Here is a 23,022-nt window from a genome sequence, read left to right as displayed (position 1 = left end):
AGAGGTTAAATTGGTAAGAAATTTATCCATATTCCTAAATGCATTTCATGATCATTCCCTAGAGCTTTCATAGATGGTAATGATTACCAAACCACTCTGATTTCATTGCCATAATCATACTCTAAGATTCCCATTTCTCATCTATTTTTCCATAACTTTGACATTGCCTTGTTTGATTGTTGTCTCAAATGTCATGAGAAAATTTGTGTCCAATGGTAAGTGGAAAAAAATTGTAATGCATTGAGTTGTTGCTGAAGGTATTTCCTACCTACTTCCATTTCACTTTTCAACCCATTTCACTCTGTTCATGCATATCGTGAAACGAATATCAATTTTCTTTCAATCCATGCTTTTCATGCTATTCTATTAGCCTAGTATTGATCTGCCATGTTATGTTCCACGACAAAAAGTGGATGTCGAGTGAGTTGGTAGGACAATACTGAGGTGATCCTCCCCTACTGACGAGGACCCTGAAGTGGAGCACAAACCGGCTTGAGAGGAAAATTTGCAAACCCCTCAAGTTATAGATTCCATGCATTTTTCAATTTAGGTGTAGGTACTGACATAAAGAGTGATGTACTTTGATCTACAACATGATGTACTTAGCAAATGACTCCATGATGCATTTGACAAATGTATGGCAACATGTTATGTGGGCAAATGTATGACAACATGAAACACTTAGCAAATATGGGCAGCGATATGCAGGGCAACATGTATGCTTATTGCTGCATTGAAGTACTTCAGCTCAACATTGAAGACTTTGGCAGTGAATGCAAATAGAGATTCATTGTTGGATCACTTCTCTACAGTTATATAGCTAGATTAGTCAACTTGTTTTGGTCTTTGTAGAGATTATTCTCAGTACTTAGAGGGTGTAGGGAATTGCAGACAACCACTGAAAATTACTTACATAAATTTCTATATTGAACCATTTTCAACATTTGATAACTCATTGGAAAGGAGACATCCTTAGCTTCAAATAAAGCCAAAAAGTTCATCGTTTGGATCATTGAAGCTAAGGATATTTGAGCTTTACTACTACTGTGTATACTAAGGGCAGATCATCACCTATGGCTAAAAACAAGAAAAAGAATCCCATTATGAATACTATCAATGAAGATTTAAGGGATTACCAATAGTAGGAAAGAGAGCATGAAGCTTCCCAAGAAGCTATTTACCATGTGAACCATGATAATGAGGAGGCGGAAATGAGTTCAACTCATGCTGTAGTCAACAATCAAGCGAATGGGGTTGGCACAACTCATGTATCTACGGATTTGTAATAGCTTTCAACAATTATCCAATGATATAAGGGATATGAAGTCAAGCATTGACAAACTTGTGGCTCTCTTAAGTGAGAGAATATTACCTATAGCAGTCTCAAGTTTTCTAAGCCCTCCCATTATTGAGGAGTAGCCAAAGATCACAACACCTAAGGTTATGGGGCACAATGAGATTGGAGAGCCATCTAGAGTAATTTCAGCCTTAGTATTAGCCGGAAGGCCTATGTCATGAAGAGGATATGATAGAGAGAAGAAGAAGAGAGAGAGAGAGAGTGTGTGTGTGTGTGTAGAAGAGAGAGAAAGACTGTAGAAAGAGAGTGACGAGGAGAGAGAAAAACTAGAAAAGAAAAGAGAGACAGAGAGAGAGAGGAAGAAGTCATGAAAGCTTGGAGAGAGAGGTGAAGATGACAGGGGACTTGTATTATAATCTGATGGTCCAAAAATCAAGTCCCTAACACCTTATATACCAGCCAGTGTAGCTAGTATTTCCCCATTACTAAATCCCCCTCTCTTATATTCCATCTCCACCCGAAGATTTTTGCCCTAAAAAACAATTTAGGCACTTATGATAACTGGGCAAGAGCATATTAGAGTACTACTCTGTTGCATTATTACAGGGGTATACAAATGAATGAAGAGGTATTATTGTATGATGGGTCATTGGGGTATGTACGATACATGGGCCTTATTGAGGAATTATAAAAATGAATTTTGACCCAAGTATCTTGAGTAAATGCGAGTTGCAGATAGTGGACAACAAACTGTCTACTACAGGGCCTTGCTGTACTAAGTCTATTATAACTCTCTGTAGGAGACTCCGATCGGGGTGAGCCATATATCAAAACGGAGCTCTCGAGGAGTAATTTCAGCCCATGTATGATGTCCATTGATGTCCATAGTATAGAATAAAATCTGCTTTGAAACAGAGAGTTGTCTGCAGTCAATTTGAGAGAAAACAGGGCCATAGTTAGCTAGATTTCAGCCAAATCTGCTTCTAATAGGTATGGAAACTCTTCCAAAACTAAAGCTGGCATCCAAGAAGCTTCCTCAAGTGGTAAACCTTGCCATTTAATCAAATATTCCATGATGGAGTGAGAGCGAAGTTTCTTTTCCCTTTGTCCTATGACTCGCTCGGGTATGTATTGAATGATGCCTTCTTTATCTATTGGTGGTAGCTCCTCAACATAATCCACTGATGATCCAATGAAGGGCTTCAATTGACTCACATGGAAGACATTATGAACCTTCGTGGATGGGGGCAATGCCAATCGATATACCAAGTCTCCCACTCTTTTGACAATTCGGTATGGCCCATAGAACCTGTGAGCTAACTTATTGCTGGACCCATCCTTAAGGGTGGCATATTTGGACTTGGGCACCTTCAAAAGCACCAAATCCCCTTCTTGGAACTCAACATCCCTTCTTTTGTCATCAGTATAAAGCTTCATTTGATCCCGAGCTTTCTTCAAGTTGACTTTACATTGCTGAAGTAAGGCCTACATTCTATCCAACTCCTCCTTGCTTTGTGGGTTTATTTTATCATTGAAGATAACCGTGGGAAGGGGCACCTTATAGCCATACAATGCCTCAAAAGGTGAAACTCCAATGATAGAGTGTGTAGAATTATTATAGGCAAACTCAGTCAAATGCAACCATGAGTCCCAAGCATTCTGCACATCATAATGGAAATGCCTCAAAAGTTTCCAGCAACTTGTTAACCCTCTCTATCTGGCCATCGATCTGTGGATGGTAAGCAGTGGAAGGGGCTAACTGAGTGCCCATAGAGCTGAAAACTGCATGCCAAAAGTTGCTCATGAACTTAGCATCTTGGTCATGTACAATGACCTGTGGTAAGCCATGTAATTTGAAAACATGTTCCATGAATTGGCTCGCTACTTGAGAAGCATTGTATTGAGTCTTTGTAGGAATGAAATGGGCTGCCTTGGTGAGTTTGTCCACAACTACATAGATATTGTTCCATCCCTTCTTGGTCACCGATAGGCCGGTTATGAAGTCCATAGTAATGTGTATCCATTTGCCTTCGGGCATAGGCAATAGTTGTAGTAAACCAGCTGGTTTTAAGGTGTTGTCCTTGTTTTGCTGACATGGCACGCAACTCAAGACAAAATCTTTTACATCCTTCTATAGGCCCTTCCAATGAAATATTTTAGCAATCTTGTCATAGGTTTTAAATATGCCCAAATGACCAGGTGTAGGTGAGGAATGCATCTCTTGCATGATCTTTTGCTTGAATGGAGAAGTGTATGCGATGGCAATCCTGCCCTAAAACCATAAGAGATCGTTGTTAAGCTGATATGGAGAGTTTTTTTCCATATGCCCTTGCTGTAATTTCTGGAAAATGTGGTTGAAATCAGCGTCTAACAAATAGGCCTCCTGAAGCTCTTCTATTCAATCATTATGAAGTTCCATAATGGCCGAAACTTTACAAGCCCACATTCTAGATAATGAATCAACAACTACATTGTCTTTTCCCCACGTATGTGTAATGTCAAAGTCATAGTTCTGTAATGTAGCTACCCATATGCGTTGTTTGGGGGTAAGATTAGACTGAGAGAGGAAATACTTGAGGACCCTATGGTCGCTCTTGACCCAAATCAGTTGCCATACAAGTAGTGGTGCCATCTATTAATGGCATGAAGGATGGCCAACATTTCTTGGTCATATACATTCATGGTCATCTCATTTTTAGCAAGTTTGCAGCTCTCAAACCCTATAGCTCCATGCTCATGTAACAATATAGCCCCTATGCCTTTGCCACTGGCATTACACTGAATTGTGAATTCTTTCAAAAAATCAGGGCAAACCAAGATGGGATCTGAGGTAAGCAATTCCTTGAGTTGATTAAAGCTCTTAACAACTATGGCATCCTAGAAAAAGGTCTATTTCTTAAGCCTATTCGTCAAGGGAGCTATAATAGTGGCATAATGCCTAATGAATCTGCAATAGAATGATGAGAGACCAATAAATTCTCTAAGTGAAGTAGTATTTGTAGGTGTGGGCCAGTCTTTTATACACTGCACTTTCTTAGGATCAGCTCCCCTAATTCCATCTTTACTAACAATGTGCCCCAAGTATTTCACTTTTGTCTGCATGAAAGAACATTTTGTCTCCTTGGCAAAGAGTCTATGCTACCTCAATACATCAAACACCTGCCTCATATGCCAAAGGTGATTCTTTAGTGATCTACCATAGATGAGGATGTCATCAAAGAAAACCAACACAAATTTGAAAAGAAAGGAATGAAGTATTTTGTTCATTAATCTATGAAAGGTGGCCGATACATTAGTTAACCCAAAAGGCATAGCCAAGAAATGATAAAGCCCCCGATCAGTCTGAAATGTTGTTTTGACCTCATCCCCTGCCCTCATGCTGTGGATTTGGTGATAGCTTGACCTCAAATCTATATTTGTAAAGTACTTAGCTCCCTTGAGCTCATCTAGCAAGTCATCTATGCATGGAACAGGGTACCTGTTCTTCATGGTGATCTTATTAAGATCCCTGTAGTCTATACACATCCGGAAAGATCCATCCTTCTTTTGATCAATAACACAGGGGAAGCATATGGTGAAGAACTAGGTTCAATAAATCCCATGTCCAGTAATTCTTTGACTTGTTTGGTAACTTCTTCTCTTTCACACCTAGAGAATCTGTAAGGTAGCTTGTTCACAGGCTTTGACTGAGGCTCCAGATCTATGGGATGATCAACCACCCTATTAGGAGGTAGTGTTGTAGGTACTTGGAAGAGGTCCTTGTACTCTTCTAAGAGAGCTCCCAATGCTGAATTCTTTATCGTTTTAGTGGACTGATCTGAAATTTTCTTTATTTAACTGCAATACAAAGATTTGCGACCGTTTCTTGAACTCTTTCTTGAGTTGTTTGCTAGTAATGAGCTGAAATTCACTGTTATTTTGAATTCCCTGCAAGTGAATGAGCTGTTTACACTAACAAACTCCATATATAGCAAGAAAAAAATCCATAGTTATAGTGCCCAAAGTTTTCAGCCAATCACAACCCAAGACAACATCTATAGGCTCCATTTCCAATGCAATTAAATCCATTTGCTGTCCAAAATATTCAGCAAGCTGAATATGAATAGCAAGGCATACTTGCGTGCTAATTTCTTCATCCCCATTGGCAACTTGCACCTTCAATGGCTGCTGTAAATCAGTGGAAAAACACTTCAGCCTGTCCATGACTACTCTATTAATGAAACTATGAGTGCTACCACTGTCTACAAGTATAAACACATCCTTCCCATGAATTTTGCCATTAATACACAATGTATTAGGGCTTTTGGATCCTGTCCAAGCATCCATAGATATGATATAAACAATGGCAGCATGTATTTCAGCATGTGGTTCATTCTTTCTACCCATATCCCGTGGTACATGACCACCGGGGTCAAAAGGAAAAGAGTCAGCAGGATCAAAGAACTCTTCTTGACCAAACTCTTCATCAACATCATTCGTTTCAGCTGTCATCATAAAAGCATGTGCATCCTCAGGGTCCTCCTCTGAGTCCTCAAATACCAACATGGAAATGGACTTTGGACTACCAAAGGGGCTGAAGCATTTTTATTTTTGTTGTCCCCTTGCCTATTATCCATTCTTGGGCTATTTGCTATCCTTAAATTACTTTGTGGACTTGAGGCATTAAAAGTTGGGTATGTGGGGATCTTAGGAGTGCTGAATGGCAAGTTATCACTACCGTAACTTGCCCCAAACTATCCCGGCCTTATAGCACCTCTTTGCTGTCCAAAATATGATTGCATAGGTCCTCTTTGTTGCCCAAACATTGGCTAAGATGCCCTTCTTTGCTGTCCATGCTAAAATGAAGCATTCCGATGATACTTACGAGAGTACCTCTTAGCTAATTCAATAGCTTTGAACAAATCTGATGGATTTTGATCTGAAACATTAGCCGAGAGTTGGGGATCCAGCCCATACACATACTTGTGTAACTTGGCATCATCACTAATTGACTCAACATACATGGTAAGGTTGAGGAACTGATTTGTGTATTCTCTAACAGAAAGACCACACTGTTCAAGGCCATACCATTGGCGAGAAAGCTTTTCTTTTTCCACCTGCGAGACAAATACTTGCACCATGAGTGCCTTGAACGCTTCCTACGAGTTTACTTGCTGATTTTCTCTTTTAATGTATCTCCACCATGTATGTGCAAATCCTTCCAAGTGGATGGTTGCAAAATGGATTTTTTGGTCATCACTACGGGGCAATATGTCAAAATAATCCTCAAGCTTGGAGAGCCACTCTTTGAGTTCAGTTGGAGATGACGATTGACCATTGAATTTTGAGAAAATAATATTGTCTCTCAGCTCTCTTTCATGATTCGGTAGCTGTCCCATATATCCAAATTGAGGCTGATCCATGTGGCTGCCCAAAAATGAACCATTGTTAGAGAAAATTCTGCCAAAAGATGGTTGAACTCGCATAGATGGCATGGGCCCTTTTGGTGGCTGAAAATTACCCCTCATTGCATTGTTCATGGGCTCCTCTTGCCTATGTGAAGCCTCTCCCTGTTCAAAAGTGTTGTTAGGGATGCCCACTGTCCCCAAAATGCCTTGGGAGTTCATATTTGCTGCATTCACTGATGGGCCAGTCACTCTTTCAGCATGCATACCTGATCCATCCTCATGTTCCTTCCCTTTCATTTGGAATTCCATCCACTTAGTGAGCTAGGCAGCAAGGGTGTCCATAGTGGTCTTCATTTGACCAATGCCTTCCATCAATTCTCTATGCCTCTCAACATGCCTTGTCTCATGCGAACTGAGGGTGTTAGTGAGCGCTCCTAGAACTAAAATAGAGTTAAAAATCTATACGAGGCAAGTGTGGTTTAGCATTGAAAGACGTAAGATGAAAATGGCAAGGATGGCAACTTGATTTTGGGTAGTTCACTTTTGAAGTGATTGTATATATGTAAATAAAAATAAAAAATAATTCTTTTCAAATGGATTGCTTAGTGTCTGATAACTTAAGGGTATGCTAATGAACCTTGTGCAAAGACTAATTGATGAAGCTCTATTTATATATCATCATAGTGTGGTAGCATTTCTATTTAAAACACTAATATGCACCTTGATAACATGGAAATTAGGTGGTTGATTTTTCGAAAGAATAATCCTATGGTCGGGTGGACTTGGTTAGCTAGAAAGACCAAATCTAGAAAAAACACGGATAAGAGTGACCTTCCTAAGAGACAACCCTAGAAGTAGTAAGCATCACTTTAGGATGCTGGTGTGAGACTACGCCTTATGGATAGAGGGGTTGATGTTTAGCTCCCCCTCGTTTCTCATTATCATTGAACCAAGAGTGATGCTCACCTACCTTGATCTTAGAAGATTCATGAAATACATTTGTTTTACGCTCAATGTTAGATTACTACTAGAGACCATAGTCGAGTCTTTAGGAACTTGTAAGTTGATCCTCGTGAGATAACGCTAGACATTTTGCATGTGAGGTAGACCTAGGGAACACCCAATCATCTAAGTTTACACACAAAAAGTTAGCATAGATTTGTGGTAGTTGGAATTGGTTCCTAGACAACTACTAAATGACCCCCCCTAAGCTAATGGGTATGTTTTAGCTTGTCCATTAGCTTGAGGATAATATAGTGTAGACTTCTTAGTCAACTCCCTTATGACCTCATTCAGAAAGTGTTACCTCTATCATTAACAAGCTCAATTGAACAACCAAATCTTGTCATGATATTAGAATAAAGGAATTGCGCCACGCTTGTTGCTTAGTTATCTTGTAAAGCCTTTGCTTCAATCCATTTGGTATAATAGTTTATGTACACCAATATGTACTAGTTCTTGCTTTGACTAGCAGCTCGTTTGATAGAGCCTACAGAAGCTGTTCCCCATTTTTGAAATGGCTCTAGGGGTAGAATCGGATGATCCTACATCATATCCCTAGGTCTATGGTTGACATTCCCTCATATAGACAATACATTATTTTTCATATTGATGGGCATCCTAAAGCACCATAGGCCACTATAAACCTACATGGAGGAGGATCTTCTTACCAGAAATCTCATTAGAATAATATCCCCTTGATAATCTTGCATGAGCTTCTTGTAATACAATAGGCTATTCATACTAAAATACATATTCTAAGAACTTGATCAATTTCTCTTCTGTAAAGTACTCCAACAATAACATGGGAATTCCTATTCTGTAATGCTAATCTTCATTCTACTATAGATAAGTTTGCTTGCATTACCCCATCCAACAACAAGTTTAACATTTGATCAATATAAGAGTCAAACTAGTGGACTTGGACACCAAAAATTTCATCATGAGGCAATTAATCATCACCACCTTGCACAAGATTTGCACTTTAGTTCTACTAAAAAAATCCGCTATTGCATATTTCTTGCCTAGTGTATGAATAATTTTATAATCAAATTCCTATAGTAGAAGTATCCATTGGGCTAACCTTCCTATCAATTGTATTTTGTTAATCAAATACAACATATATTGGTGATCAATATGGAATATCACTAAATGGCCCAACAAATAATGATGGAGCAATGCAAAAATCATACATATATCCTCTCTTTTTGTAATGTTATAATTCCTTTTTGTTGTAGTCAACCGGCCAAACTATTTCTCAAAGAGAGAGGCTTGATATAAGCTCAAGGACATAGTTCTAAGCTTGAGCACATTCTCTCCTTGGTGAGTCTCCTAGAGCTTCAACAAGGAGGATAGCATGAGCACATTGTCTCCTCATGAGTCTCCTAGAGCTTTCAGCCCTCGGGATGCATGCATCCCTTATTTGTTGGAGGTCATCATTTGCCTTAGTTTTTCCCTTCTTACATGCCATGGTTAGATGCAGTCTCGTTAGACCACCTAGCACTATTTTGCTCGTAACTTGAGCTAAGAAGCTCCGATTGGTCTACTTTTTTATTCAAGTCAAAGCCACAGATTCCCTCTTCGTATTGAGCATAAGCACGCGCTCCCAGATTTTATACAAAAAATTATGTAATAGGAAAAGTAATGCTGTATTGTGCAGTCCAGTACCCTGTCTACACCTGTAGGAGGCCTGTTTTGACCTGTAAGTATCTTGTAGGGTTTCTAGAAGTAGATACACTTTTGTAAATGCAAGCAGATCACTTACAACAAATTGCGGGAGTCAAGAAAGGGATTGCAAGGAATCAACTTGTCAATGCATGACTGAAAGGTCATTTCACATGGCATAATACATTTCTCAACCATACAAATTTACTACTTGTAACCTTATTCCAGAACTGAGCATGTCATAAACATTGCTTAGCATAATTTTTCCATGCATAGGCATCTTCCATACATCCCAAGCATCGTATTCACTACCATTGACTGCATATGTATTCTCATGTCTGCAAATACATCCTCAGTAGAAATTTCCATACATTTGCAGTCAATAATACATCCATACATCAGTTCCAAGTCAATATCTCAGTTCTTCAAGTGGGTACCTATACCTGCAAGCAACTTCGAGCTTTGGATCACTAGGAGGTGGGCAAAGTTCCCCCCGGGCCGGGTTGTGCACCCCTTCAGGGTCTTTGATGGCAAGGGGGGGGGTCACCCCTCTTTTGTCTTGCCACCTCTCCTGGCATTGGGCTTTCCTCACCCGGAATATACATGGCAGACATTTATTAATTAAACACCCAGTATGAGATGCATTTGGAAGTAGAAATTGAACCTTTTCATGAAATGCATGGAATCAAAAATTGGGTTCAAGGGTAGGGGCTTACCAAGCAGTGACTCACTACTGACTTACCCTTATACAATGGATTAAAAAAACAAAAAGATTCAAGTGGCTATGTCAAGAAACAACAACTCAATTGGTTAAGGTAAGAAGAAGCAATAATCCTCAATGAGTTTCAGCATGAATTTACCCATTCCAATGTAATGAGATTAAAGCAAAATGACTATGACGAATTGGACAATAGACAAGCATCAAATTTATCTCCTAATGCCTACTTGAGCTCTTGCATTGTCTCAAGAAATTGGTTATGGCTCAGCAAGAGGATGAATTTGAGAGAATAAGAGTTCAAGAACCAAGTACCTTATGATGCTTGATGAAGACGGTAATCAAACAATGATTTAGCCCTTTTTGAGTGCTCAAGATGCTCCATTATGCTCCAATAAGCTCCATGGTTGCAATGCTCAGCCAAGAGAGGAATCTTTGAGCTTGAAGAAGAAAATTCTTCAATTGGGATGGGAGGATTGAACTCTCAATAGCTCACAACTTGCATAGATGGGCATAGAAGGGAGATCTTTTATAAATGTACCCCATAATGCCTTCCAAGCATCAAAGGCTCTTGCCAATCATGGATCAGTCATTAAAATTGCTGTATGGACTACATCATGTGGTTCACTCCAAGGCTGCAGGAACTATTAAAGCAGAATTTCAGGACCATTGAGTACTCTTCCTAACTTTGCTGTACTCAGAAATGAAATAGCTCAACCAATTTGGTGTTTAGAAGCTGGGAAAATTGTATCCTAGCAGCAATGGCCTCCACATCTCAAGATCCCCAAAATGTTGATTTGAGTTCTCAAATAACTCAACCAATCCGGTCTTCAGAAGCTTAGAGATGTATCTCCATGTCAAAGTTCACTCTGATCCAATATCTCTTGGTTGTTGGATCAGTTGCTCTTCATGGTCTTCTTAGCCAAAAATCTGCAATCCTAAAATCTAGAACTGAGTCAAGGAGGGAGAAGTCGCTTGGTCTTCTAAAGCCAAAAATTCGTGTAGTTCTTGAAACAATTGATCCGTGAGATTAAGCAGTTGGAGTCGACACGTAGTAGAGTGTGTGCAAATGAAGCTGCTAAAACACAGTTAATTGACATTTTTGGTTCTAGAGAAGAGATTGAAGAATAGTGTTCGATTTGTATTAGGAATTGGCTGTTCTAAAAAAAAAGAATAATCTCAGTTGCGGGCTGAGTGCATTTTCTTGCGTTGCTCATGATTCGTGAGAATTATGGATGACAGGCTGTCGGACATCTCAAGGTGGATCATACTATACCCCATCTACATCAACTCCAAGAAGACTCTGGCAGAAGGTCACCGGATTAGTGTCTCCCAGGTCTACGAGAATCCCACCTGTGAGGTGATTGGAGAGTGTTTGGAAGGCTTTTGGTCGGCCCAAGAAGCCTCTCAGATCCTTTTAGAAGCTGCTCTACGTCTAGTAGTAGACAACAAGCTGCTTTGACCCAGATCTATGATGACAAGGAGAAATTTAGTGGATGTTGATGAAAATGGAGCTGAAGGCATGCTCCTAGGTGCAAGTGAACATTACAAGGAAGCTGCTCTAAATGCATGGTGAGCTAGATAAGCACAAAAGGCAACTTGAAGCTTTATTGTTTTTTTAGTTTCCCTCCCTGTAAACCTTCCATCCTTGCACAGAGAGAATGTAGGAAATGATCCTACTATTACTCTCGTTGTGGTGGCTCAGGACTGTCTGGATGGACCAAGCAGCAAGCTTCTCCCCAATCTGTTGATGTCATACCTGGGCAGTCCATAGCAGCTGGTGAGTCTTTGACAGTAAGATCTACTACACTTACCCTTGAATCAACATGGGGTGCCTCTGTCCCACATGGAAGGGGTGGTCATGCAATTGAGAGTGGCCCATTGAATGCAGATGGAAGAGGTGTGCCTTATCAAGCAGTTGGTGGAAGATAAGTTGCATACACTCCATCAGGTTCTCGCAATACTAGAGCAAATGGCACCTCCACCCAAGGGCAGCATGCACCTTTGGTTGTTGAGAAAGCGGTTGTATTCAGATGGAAGACTTTCCCTTTGTTGCATCTAGCTTGGTCTCCCTGCATGATCTTGACCTTTTTAACAACAAAATTTCTATCCTTGAAGATCTTACTCCCCTTGCCAAGCTTAATCCCTGAAATCCCTCCGCTGCTCCTTCATGTTTGTCTCAAGGATCTAAAATCATCCATTGCTCCTTCACCTTTGTCTCAAGGATCATCTCCTGTCTCTCATCACATGGATAGTTCCTCCCTATCTTTCCCCCCTCCATCTCGAGCAAAAGCCATAGAAAGGAGAGATTTGATGCTTCAAAAATGAAGAGCATGATGGAAACTAGTAGTGATAGTAAGGAAGAATAGGCTGATCTCCTCCATGGAAGCTTGAGAGGAGCTTGAAAAGAGAGAGAGAGAGAAAGACTCTCCCTGGAAAGTAACAGTAACTATACCCTCTTCTACTCTTGTTACCACTAATTTTTTAGAAATTTGCCTTCAAATTTGGCCCAAAATGACCCACGACCTGCTAAAAGTGGTATTCCCTCCAAACTTGGTCCAAGACTCCATTAATGCTCTAGAACTGTAGTCCTTGTGGTCCAAAATTTCTTGATAATTGCATTGCTACTCTATGTCATGTTTGTACTTGTGTACCTGTGGCTCTTAAATGTGTGTGACTAAAAAGGAGGAACTAAATGAAATATGACTAACTGGATCAAGAACATGAGAAGCTCTGATACCACTTGTCAGAGAGAGGATAGGAGAGAGAGAAGAAGAAGAGAGAGAGAGTGCAGAAGAGAGAGAAAGACTCCAGGAAGAGAGAAGAGAGTGACGAGGAGAGAGAAAGACTAGAAAAGGAGAGAGAAAGAGAGAGAGAGAGAGGAAGAAGCCATGAAAGCTTGGAGAGAGAGGTGAAGATGAAAGGAGACTTGTATTATAATTTGATGGTCCAAAAATCAAGTCCCTAACACCTTACACCAGCCAATGTAGCTAGTATTTCCCCATTATTAAATCCCCCTCTCTTATAGCCTACACAAGCTCTCATGGTCAAAACCCACAAGAGAGGCTCCATGCTAACTCTAAGCATGATGAAGACACACAAGGGTGCGATCCTTTCTATAAGTCTTTTTATGTTCAGCCACTACTATCCCTAAACCTATTCATGAAGAGAAGTTTGAAGAACAAAGATTATATCATGGTCAAGCAAGTGGAGGCAATACTTCTCATGGGCGGCACCATTAGAATGGACATGGTCATGTCAATTTAGCCCCAAATTCTTATGGGTAGCAATAGCATGTCAATAAGAATCATGCTTATAATTAGGCTTCTAAGAAAAGTCCTCATTCTAATCAGTTTTGGCCTCATCAAATTAGTGGGCAGCAACCACAACTAAATGCCACAACAAATATTCAATCTCGTATGTATGGACAACATCAAGGAGTATGTGGAAAACCACATCTCATGGGTAATTCTTTCTCTCAACCACAAGGACAATGTAATCAGCCACATGGATTTGGAAACCCTCATGGGACTGAAATGAGATAAAAGGGAGGTCCCCTCCTTCATATGAAGGTCCATTAACTGCTTCAGCCAATACATCTGCATAGGACTCTGCTATGCATAGAGCTCCTGAATCTTCTCCCATAGATCCCATGCACTCTGATTCTCATCTTCACAATATTATGATGGACCGCTTCTGAGAGTGACAAAATAATGGTAGACTTGCATAACTCATCAACTTCCATCCAAACATCATCATCCATATCTTCAGGTTTAACATCCTTGAAACGCAAGGGTTTAATCTGCAACTTTTGTACCAAAACCTGTCATATTTGGGACTTCCAATACCCATAGTTGGTACCATCCAACTTGGCAATATTAAAGAGACCTGTATCTTTCAGATGACCAGCCATACTGTCCCAAATCAAAGCAAAAAAGTAAAATTGCAGGTTACTGTAATTAGCAAAAAATGCACTAAAACCACTGCTAAAATTGACTGAAAGAGTGGATTTCACCAAGAGAAGCACCTATCCACCAAATGTGGCCAAGATAACATCAAATACTAAGCATTACCCTCATAGAAGTGCTCAAAATCTGCATATGTCAGTTTGCTATAATAAATGATAGCAGTATGTAAAACTATCCCAAAATGAAGTGATCACTGATACATATGTCACTACAACTGCCAAGTAGCAAGATACATCCAACAGTGAGTTTCCAGGGGCAAGAAGGTACCAAGAACTGTCAAACCAATCACCTATCAGGCAAGAGACATCTCATAGGTCTAGAAGTCATGCATGTAATGGGTCTCGGGATAAGAGAAGAGACTAAGCACAAGCACAACTGATAGAGCAAGAATCTCAATACATAACCATCCAAGATGCATACAAAACTGACAAACTTGTAAGAGAGATAGGCACCAGCCCCAATAGGCATATCGAATTAGCCCACTACAGACAAACTACAGACATAAAGCTCTCAAGAGAGAAAATGCATGTAACTGTCCCACAAGCTCAAGCTCATCTGTAAATAAGACTCTGTGTACATCTGAATATACCAAGAGGCTCCCACTGGAAGTGAAGTCAGATGCAAAGAGAGTAAGCAATGCTCTAATACATCAAATACATAGCATCAGACATGTCAAATCCTAGTAGGGTACATCCAAAGTATAAATCTCAAGCTATCTCAGACCTGTAAAGCATAAGCCTGAAAGCATTCAAAGAGCATGTAAATGTCAACCAAATGTAATGCCCAAGATCCAAAATACTCAAATATATCTGAAGATGAAGCTCCAAGTAACTGTCAAGCATGGGCAAACCAAGTGGCATCCATATCTGACCAAAGCGTAAATGTAAGAAGCCTAAATATCGAGTAGTGATAATAGGCATAAACCGGTCCAAAGCATACCAATTGAAGCCAAATGCCAGTGAAGAATGACTAAGTCGGGAGCCTAATCCAAGCTCAAAACCATTTCGGAATCAAGAAGAAGCATTTGACAACCTCCAAATACATCAATATGATCATTCAAACCTCCAGTAAGCACCCTGTATCCATGAACCAATGCATACACTAAGTAAATGAGCTTCAGCCCTTTGTATTACAGCAAGCAATTTACTATTAAATGAAGCTCAAATGGTGCTCAAATCTGCTCCAAATCAGTCCCAAAGCATAGACATAGCACCCCATAACGTCTGGGCATCATCGGGCATCAATAGGCATCAAATGGGCAATGGCAAGAAGCATCAAACAGTAAATGTAAAGTGCAGCCCTATTTTAACAGTCCTGGAACTGTGTATACAGCAAAGGGCTAAAGGGGGAAGTACTTGAATTGATCACCAGGAGTCAAGCATGAATGCCAGGGAGTCAAGCAATGCTCAAGAAGGTTGCCAAGAGTGCCAGGAAGCCGAGGAGGAGCAGGGAAATGCCAGGGAGCACATCAGCCCAACCCCCTAGAAATGTGTTGGTTGTTCCTGGGGCCTGGGGGGTCTTCAATAGCCCTTGGGGGCACTTGGCAATGTCAAGGGGGCTCCAATGCAGCTCGGGAAGAAGTCAATGAAGGTTCGAAAGCTTAGGGAGGAGGTGGGAGATCAAAACATACCTGTAAATGAAGGCACCATGGCTTCCATTGAAGCTCAGGTTGTAGCTCTACAAATCTGAGGTGAAGAGAATGCCGGGCAAGCTCCAATGCCTTTGCTCTGATACCAATTGAAAGGGAAGTGGAACCCAGGAGGAAGAAGCTTGGTAGTGAGAGCTATGGCAGATGGAGAGCAAGAGCCAAGAGAGAGAGACACTCAAAAGTGGGAACTCCAACAACCACAATGTGTGGCCATGCATTCTTTTATTCAAACTGTCACTAAAAGAATATAGAATAAGTGACTGTGATGGGCACCCGCCACCTGTAGTGTGCAGTGGTGGATACTGTCAATGTAGTAATACACGGGTGGCTAGGCGGAGGTGCCTTTATCCCCAATAGGAGGAGAGCTATAGTAGTGGGTCCATGTCATTCAATTGGAGGGGGTGCCTCCTTTATCTTTGTGCTACATGGTGATTTATACCAAAATGTGTGGGATCTCCCTCTGAGGAGAAGGGAAAGGCAATCGTTGGACTACATTCCATTACAAACGCAATATCTCTAGTAGTGATTAGGGTAGTGTACCCTCGGACGCTCTTGGTCATGAGGCCATGTGGGGTTGTCTTGTGAGTGTTATAAAGGCCCACTATAGCCAGTGTCAGGCCCATTTTAGGTCCCGATAGGTGGTGCGTTTACCAGAAGCTCTCTATAAGTGGTGATCTTCAAATCAAGGTTGTGAAGGGACCTATGTTTATTATGTTCATTAGAGTGTGCTAAGCTACCCATAAAATGGGGTTCGTTCAAGGATGGAAAACCTTGGCTTTCCCTATACAAAACTTACTGATGGACTTAGTTAGTTATGTAGAGCATGAGTCCTCTACAAAAGATAATTTAGGTGATGAGAAGAGTAACCAGTTAGTGGTTACCCCATCCTCTAATGTGATGGCATGAACCAAGGTTTTCCTTGGTGTGGTCTCTACCTAAGAGAAATCATGTATAACCATCCATCAACCTAGAGGGCATGGAACAAGTATGTTGGAAGTTATGGCGATCATGGCATCAACAAGTGATTATGCTAGCTGTAGTTCCATGGTAAAAACTCGACATACAATGGAGTGCAGTTATGACTGAAACATCCCATGTGGTGGGGCATCGTGCCAAAATTTTAGGTATCACAAGAATGTTAGAAGCCCTAGCTGTAAAGGGAAAACTGTTGCTTAAAAGGCACGATCCCAAGTCCTAAGTGCTAAGGATGAGTTTGCTTTTGATGAGGAGAAGAAGCTCCTAGATAAAGCCATCATGGAACTACCTAGGAAGGGGCAAGATATGGAAGATCTTGTAAGAAAGGATCGGGATGACATGTTAAGAGCTATAGGCCTCCCTAAATCACTTTATGAGCTAGAGAAATGGGATATTAAGGATAGTATTGACCTTCCTACACCAGTAGAGGTGGAAACGGAAGAGGTAAGAAACCCTAAAAGGCTGGAACTAGGTCGTGACGAATATGAAGATTTTAATGACCCAATGCTAATCTCAAGAAAGAGGACTAAATGCCCTCATTCTTATAGCGATCTCCAAGTGTTTCATGGGCTGGTAAGTGAGGACCCAATGTTGCACCTAAAGGAATACTGCCTAACGTGCCTTGCAAGTGGATTTGATGATACCCATCAAATGCTTGTGTTCTCTAGCACCCTGAAGTGAGAAGCTAGGAAATGGTACTGGAGCCTCCCAAGAGGGTCCATTAAATCCTTCGATGAGCTATGTGACTATTAGTGACTTTCTCCTACAACTACCTATGAGAATGAGATCTCTTGAAAGAGTTAAAACACACTCAAATGCTTCATACATCTCACCAAAGGATTTCACTATCACACAAACAAAAAAGTCCAAAATCCTAGCCATCCTATGCAAACTTAGGAATTTTTTAGGTTTAATACAAGTAGATAACAACACCTTCTCGGTGTACATGGAGATTGCTTCGAGTGATTAAGGTTTTTTGGGCATGAAAAAGTTACATATTCAATATTCTATGAATTGGCCTTATTTCACCGACCCAAAGAGAAAGAGTTTCCAAAACATGCACAAATGTGTTCTAAACAAAGGAAGTTTACCATTACTCTTAACCCCCTCAAGTGTGCATGCATACAAACACAATTGACTTCCCAATACTCCCTGTGCACCCTCCAACAAGACCAATCAAGATGTGGTGCCTAATTTTGGACCTTGCCTAAATCATTTCTTATTTGTGTGTGTGTGTGTAGACATACATATAATAGAGAAAGAGAGAGATTCCATATGGAGATGCAAACAAGTCCAAATATATTTTTGAGGAACTTGATTTGTGATGGATTCTCTTACGGGGATGCTCCTACAAATCAATGAGAGCTCCATATAGCATGGTTGTGGGCTAGGTTAGAAGTCAATCAAGGAATTAGGGTAGCCAAGTGGTGCGAAGCATCGAAAGAATCTAGGCTTAGAGTGTCTAGTGTCTTTTATGCTAGTGCTACAATAAAATTGGACATAGTGATGTTAATGAGACATGATCATGAGTGTTCTTTTGCATGAATTATTGAGGCCAAGAGTAGGTTAATGATGATACAATGTATAGCCAATGGTAATCCTACAAATTTGCCAATATATAAGCTCTTAGAAATTGAAAGAAAGGGCTATATTAAGTATGGAAATCTTTGTGCAATTACACCACAACAACACCCCCCGACCCCAATTCACGTCTCCCATAGTCCATTTTCTATGGTAGGTTGCCACCCATCTTGATAATGATAGCCCATAGTTGTTGTGCACCCAACCTCTTAAGCAATTGAAACACCGAGGAATATGCTCCCTCTTTTGGTTTCATTAATCCAAGTCCTCCTTTTGACCTCTCAGATATGACCAACTCCCATGCTACAACATGCCCTTCATGTTTGAGTTAGTCTCCATTTTCAAAGCCATCCTAACAGACTTGCAAATTTGAATTTTAAGTTGTCCGCACTTGCATTGTCACCTCTCACGCCAACCTTAAACCCTAATAACAACATTGAGGTTGTACAATGCATGAGAAGCCCAACCCGGTTTAGTCTACTACAACACTCTATTTGTCTTGCTTTCAAAGGAGCTGTCCACCCTTTTGTTGATGATTTGATGCAATTGCTAGTTCTATTTGTATCAGTCTCTTTTCATAGTTTGGTCACCCTCTTTAGCACGGTCTTCTTCTTGATGCAAGTCCAGGATATCATTTGCCTCCCTTGAAAGACAATAGCGGCCCCTACTCAAGGTTCTCATGGGCCCACCATAATTTTTTCCTTCTTTTCTTATCTAAAAATAGGTCTCCTTGTTTGTTTTTTTTGGTCGCATGTGGCCTGATGATGCATAGTAGAATTGTCATACAAGTAGCAAGAGGTTGACAAATTGCTGAAGGTTCAAATAAGAAATATAAGCCTTAACTATCTATATCAGTTAAAAGCAAAAAATTGATTGATGAATATTGGATGCAAATCAAGAGCAACTATACTGACAAAATTGCCCACATCTCATGTCCTTTCTTCCTAGAAAATTAAAGCGGATCCGAGAGCACATAATCTACCTTCAATAACCACCAATACCTTTCAAGGCACCATTAGCACATGAAACCTTATGGGATCCATTTTCAGATCCTAATGCTATAATATTGAAGCAATTGAGGCATGCTTCAGAAACCACATAGGCACAGGTCATCCAAAAGCTCACATGCCATATCCAAAATCAAACTCTATTCCTATTTCCTCGAGGAGGTCAATCATAAATATATGTATGTATGCACATGATATAGAGGGTATACATATAGTAAATTACCCAGGTCTATTTCACATGCATCCATTTTCTCTCACTGTGATGTATTTTGATTGGTGTAATTCAATTATATTTGTGGTATCTTTGATAACTATATTGCTTTTATGTATTCTCATCACCATATTTGGATTGTACTTTTGATCATTGTAAGTTGGACAAGATTTTAGCCCCCACAAGCCAACAAAGTGTGATTTATGAATAGACTTGGAATGGTGCTCTCTCTAATCTTGGATAGATGTACTAGGTTATGAATAGACTTGGAATGGTGGTTTGTTGGTTAGACATACTAGATTATGGATGTAAAGAGCCAAAGCTAACCTTGAAAAATGTTGTTGGCTTAGGAAGGTTTCATAAATGTCCAGACAAACAAACACCTTAGAATGCATAAACCGAGAGAAATGAAAGGCAAATCAAACATGATTTGGGTGCTCTTGCTTTCAAAATTGTCTAGATGCTTGCATGCATTTGATTGATGGCATTGGCTAGCCACTCCTTTTTGTGTACTATAGAAAACTATCCAATCACCTCCTACTTGTCAACTTTAGCAACACTAAGATAGTTCTATCCCCCATTAGATAATTGCAACCTCAATTAACGGCTCTATTGCACACATTTGTCCATGAATGAATATGAAATGGCCCTTAGTTATTCTAGAGCATTGATACAAATGGCAAACACTTTTGTCTTAATTTGTATGCTTAGGTCCTTTATGGATTACATGGTCATAGATAAAAAATGGATGTTTGCTGACATCGTCACTCTAGAATGAGTTGTGATAAAGAAGTAAAAGTGGAGTTCTTGTCTATTTCTAGGGCCCCACCCAAGCTTATAACGCCACCCTTACATTCATTTGGAGAATTGTTCTATCACAATGACTACCAACCAAGCCATCGCAATGGATTGTTGAACTATGTTGCTTTCTATTTTGTTTTTTTTTATAAAAATGGTTGTAATAGTCATAGAGTGTAACTCCTCCTTTCTAGGGACCTCTAAAAGTTAGTCCATAAGGGGCCTTACTAGGAGATCCCAGGGTTTTTGAGTTATCTAGAGTATACAACATATGTGTCCTACTATTTTAAGAACTACTAAAGGAATATTATGGCTCATTGGACACTTGTTATCACTATGGCAGTCAAGGCGAGCACCACATCTTGCTCATTTGAAGAAGCTATACAAATACCAACATTTTCTTCTAACAACAAGAGCAATAGGATATCTCAAAAAATTTGGATCATTTCAACCATCTAGGTCTTAGTCAAAACACTATAACCATTCAAAATCTTGATGGTTTCTCATCCAAGGCTCATAGGGTGCTAGACCAAGATTATGTTTACATTGGCATGTTCAAGCTTGCAAGGGTGAGTATTTTACTATTGTTCTTAAATTAACCATGATTTATAGACCAATTCATGTAGGGAGTGCATGAAAACCTATAAGGTTTTTAATCCAAACATTGCCAAGTGTGCCATTATACAATATTCTATGTCCACATGAAATATCAAAACATGTGCATTAAATGGTTAAATCATTGAAAAAAGTTAAAGAAAAGAGAGTAATATTGCACAAAATAGGTATCTAACTAGGTTTGAGGCCTTTTTTTAATGCAACATGGTGGTCATTTCCAACATTTAGTGCTAGGATAAACAAGCCCATGACTATATATGGATGTGGCCTTTTGATTGAAAGTGAAAAGGCTACATGTGTGTGTGTCTATGCGCTTGTGTATGCATGTGCACACGTGTTCATGTGTGTGTGTGTGTGTGTGTGTGTGTGTGTGTGTGTGTGTGTGTGTGTGTGTGTGTGTGTGTGTGTGTGTGTGTGTGTGTGTGTGTGTGTGTGTGTGTGTGTGTGTGTGTGTGTGTGTGTGTGTGTGTGCAACATGTTCATATGTGTGTGTGTGGGGGGGGGGGGGAATAGAAAATCTAGGTTCACCTCCATATGGTCTCCATATGGTTACTTCCAATTTCATTAATTTTGATATTGTGCTTATGAATTTCTTATAATCTCCTATACAGAGAATTTTGAGAGAAGGTAGAAAATTCTCCATGTACTTATAGTTCCCTACTATTACAATTAGGAAATAGCATTCTTACATAATTCTATTATATAGGGAATTTTGAGAGAACATAGGAAATCTTCATAGTGACCTATGATTCCCTACAAGAAGAAGTAGGGAATTACGTTCATGTATACTCTTATATAGGGAATTTCAAAAGAAGGTGGGAAATAGTCTATATTGACCTTTAATTCCCTACTATTAGATGTAGGGAATGTGAATCCCTAATTCTATGTAGGGAATACATGCATACATACATAGGAAATACTGCAACATTTCCTATATTTCACAAGATTTCCTATATAGGGATTGATTAAAAATCCCTCGTGTAGTTCTTTGTTATGAAGCTCTCTCTTTCTCTTCATCTCCTTAAGCTCATCATTGGATTTTTATGTCATCATTAGTGTGTCAAAAGAGAGGAGGAGAAAGATAGACAAAGACATGGAGCTGCAATGGAGATTAATGTACTCTCATGTTCCCATTATTCATTCATGTATTACACACATTCTACAACCATATTGTAAAAGATAGGTCTAGCAATTGACCATGATTGACTAACTAGGGTTAATCGGCTTATTTAAGGCACACACATATCTAGTCCAACTAAGCTACAACTCTCTAGTATTGGTGATGGTGACATAAATGAGCTTGAATCTCAACACTCCCCCTTAAGCTCAAGCTAACAGCTATACTCCAAGTAGCTTCCTAAAGTGGACAAACTTATCTCTACCAAGTGATTTGGTAAAGATGTCTGCTACCTAATTTTCTATCTTCACATGAAGTAGATCAATCAGTCCACCAGCAAGTACCATCTTTCTGATGAAATGGTAATGAACCTCTATGTGTTTAGATCTAGCATGATAGATAGGGTTGCTAGCCAACATCACACTACTCAGATTGTCACAATGCAATGTGACCTTGTCACACAATTGGATATCCAAATCATGTTGCAGTTTCACAAGCCAAACTACTTTGCATGCCACTAAGGTTGCACCCCTGTATTGTGCCTCTGTGCTAGACAAAGCAACAGTTGGCTACTTCTTACTACTCTACCTGATCATACTACTGCATAGGCTGAAAGCATAACCAATGGTTGACCTTTTGTCATAGGCACAACTAGCCCAATCAATATATGTATACCCTATCAAGATAAGTGATTTCCCATGCTCATAGAATAGTCCATAATCCGTAGTACCCTTCATGTATTGCATGATTTTCCTAATAGAATCTAAATGTGGCTTACGAGGCTTTTGCATGAACTAGCTAATCAGCCCCACTGCATAACTCAGATGAGGATGAGTGATAGTGTGATAGATCATGCTACCCACCATCTATTTATACATAGTGACATTCTCTATTTCACTTCCAACATCAACTACTAGTTTGAGATTTTGATCCAATGGTGTTTCCATAGGCTTACATTCCATCATCCCATATTTCAGTAGCATATCATGAGCACACTATTTTTGTAGCAGCCATATACCATGAGGCGTAGACACAACCT

Source organism: Lygodium microphyllum, chromosome 25, assembly GCF_053477565.2.
Source record: "Lygodium microphyllum isolate KBCC chromosome 25, Lygodium_microphyllum_v1.1.10, whole genome shotgun sequence".
Taxonomy (NCBI): Eukaryota; Viridiplantae; Streptophyta; class Polypodiopsida; order Schizaeales; family Lygodiaceae; genus Lygodium; species Lygodium microphyllum.
The sequence above is the reverse complement of the archived record's forward strand: the minus strand, read 5'-3'. Positions refer to the sequence as shown.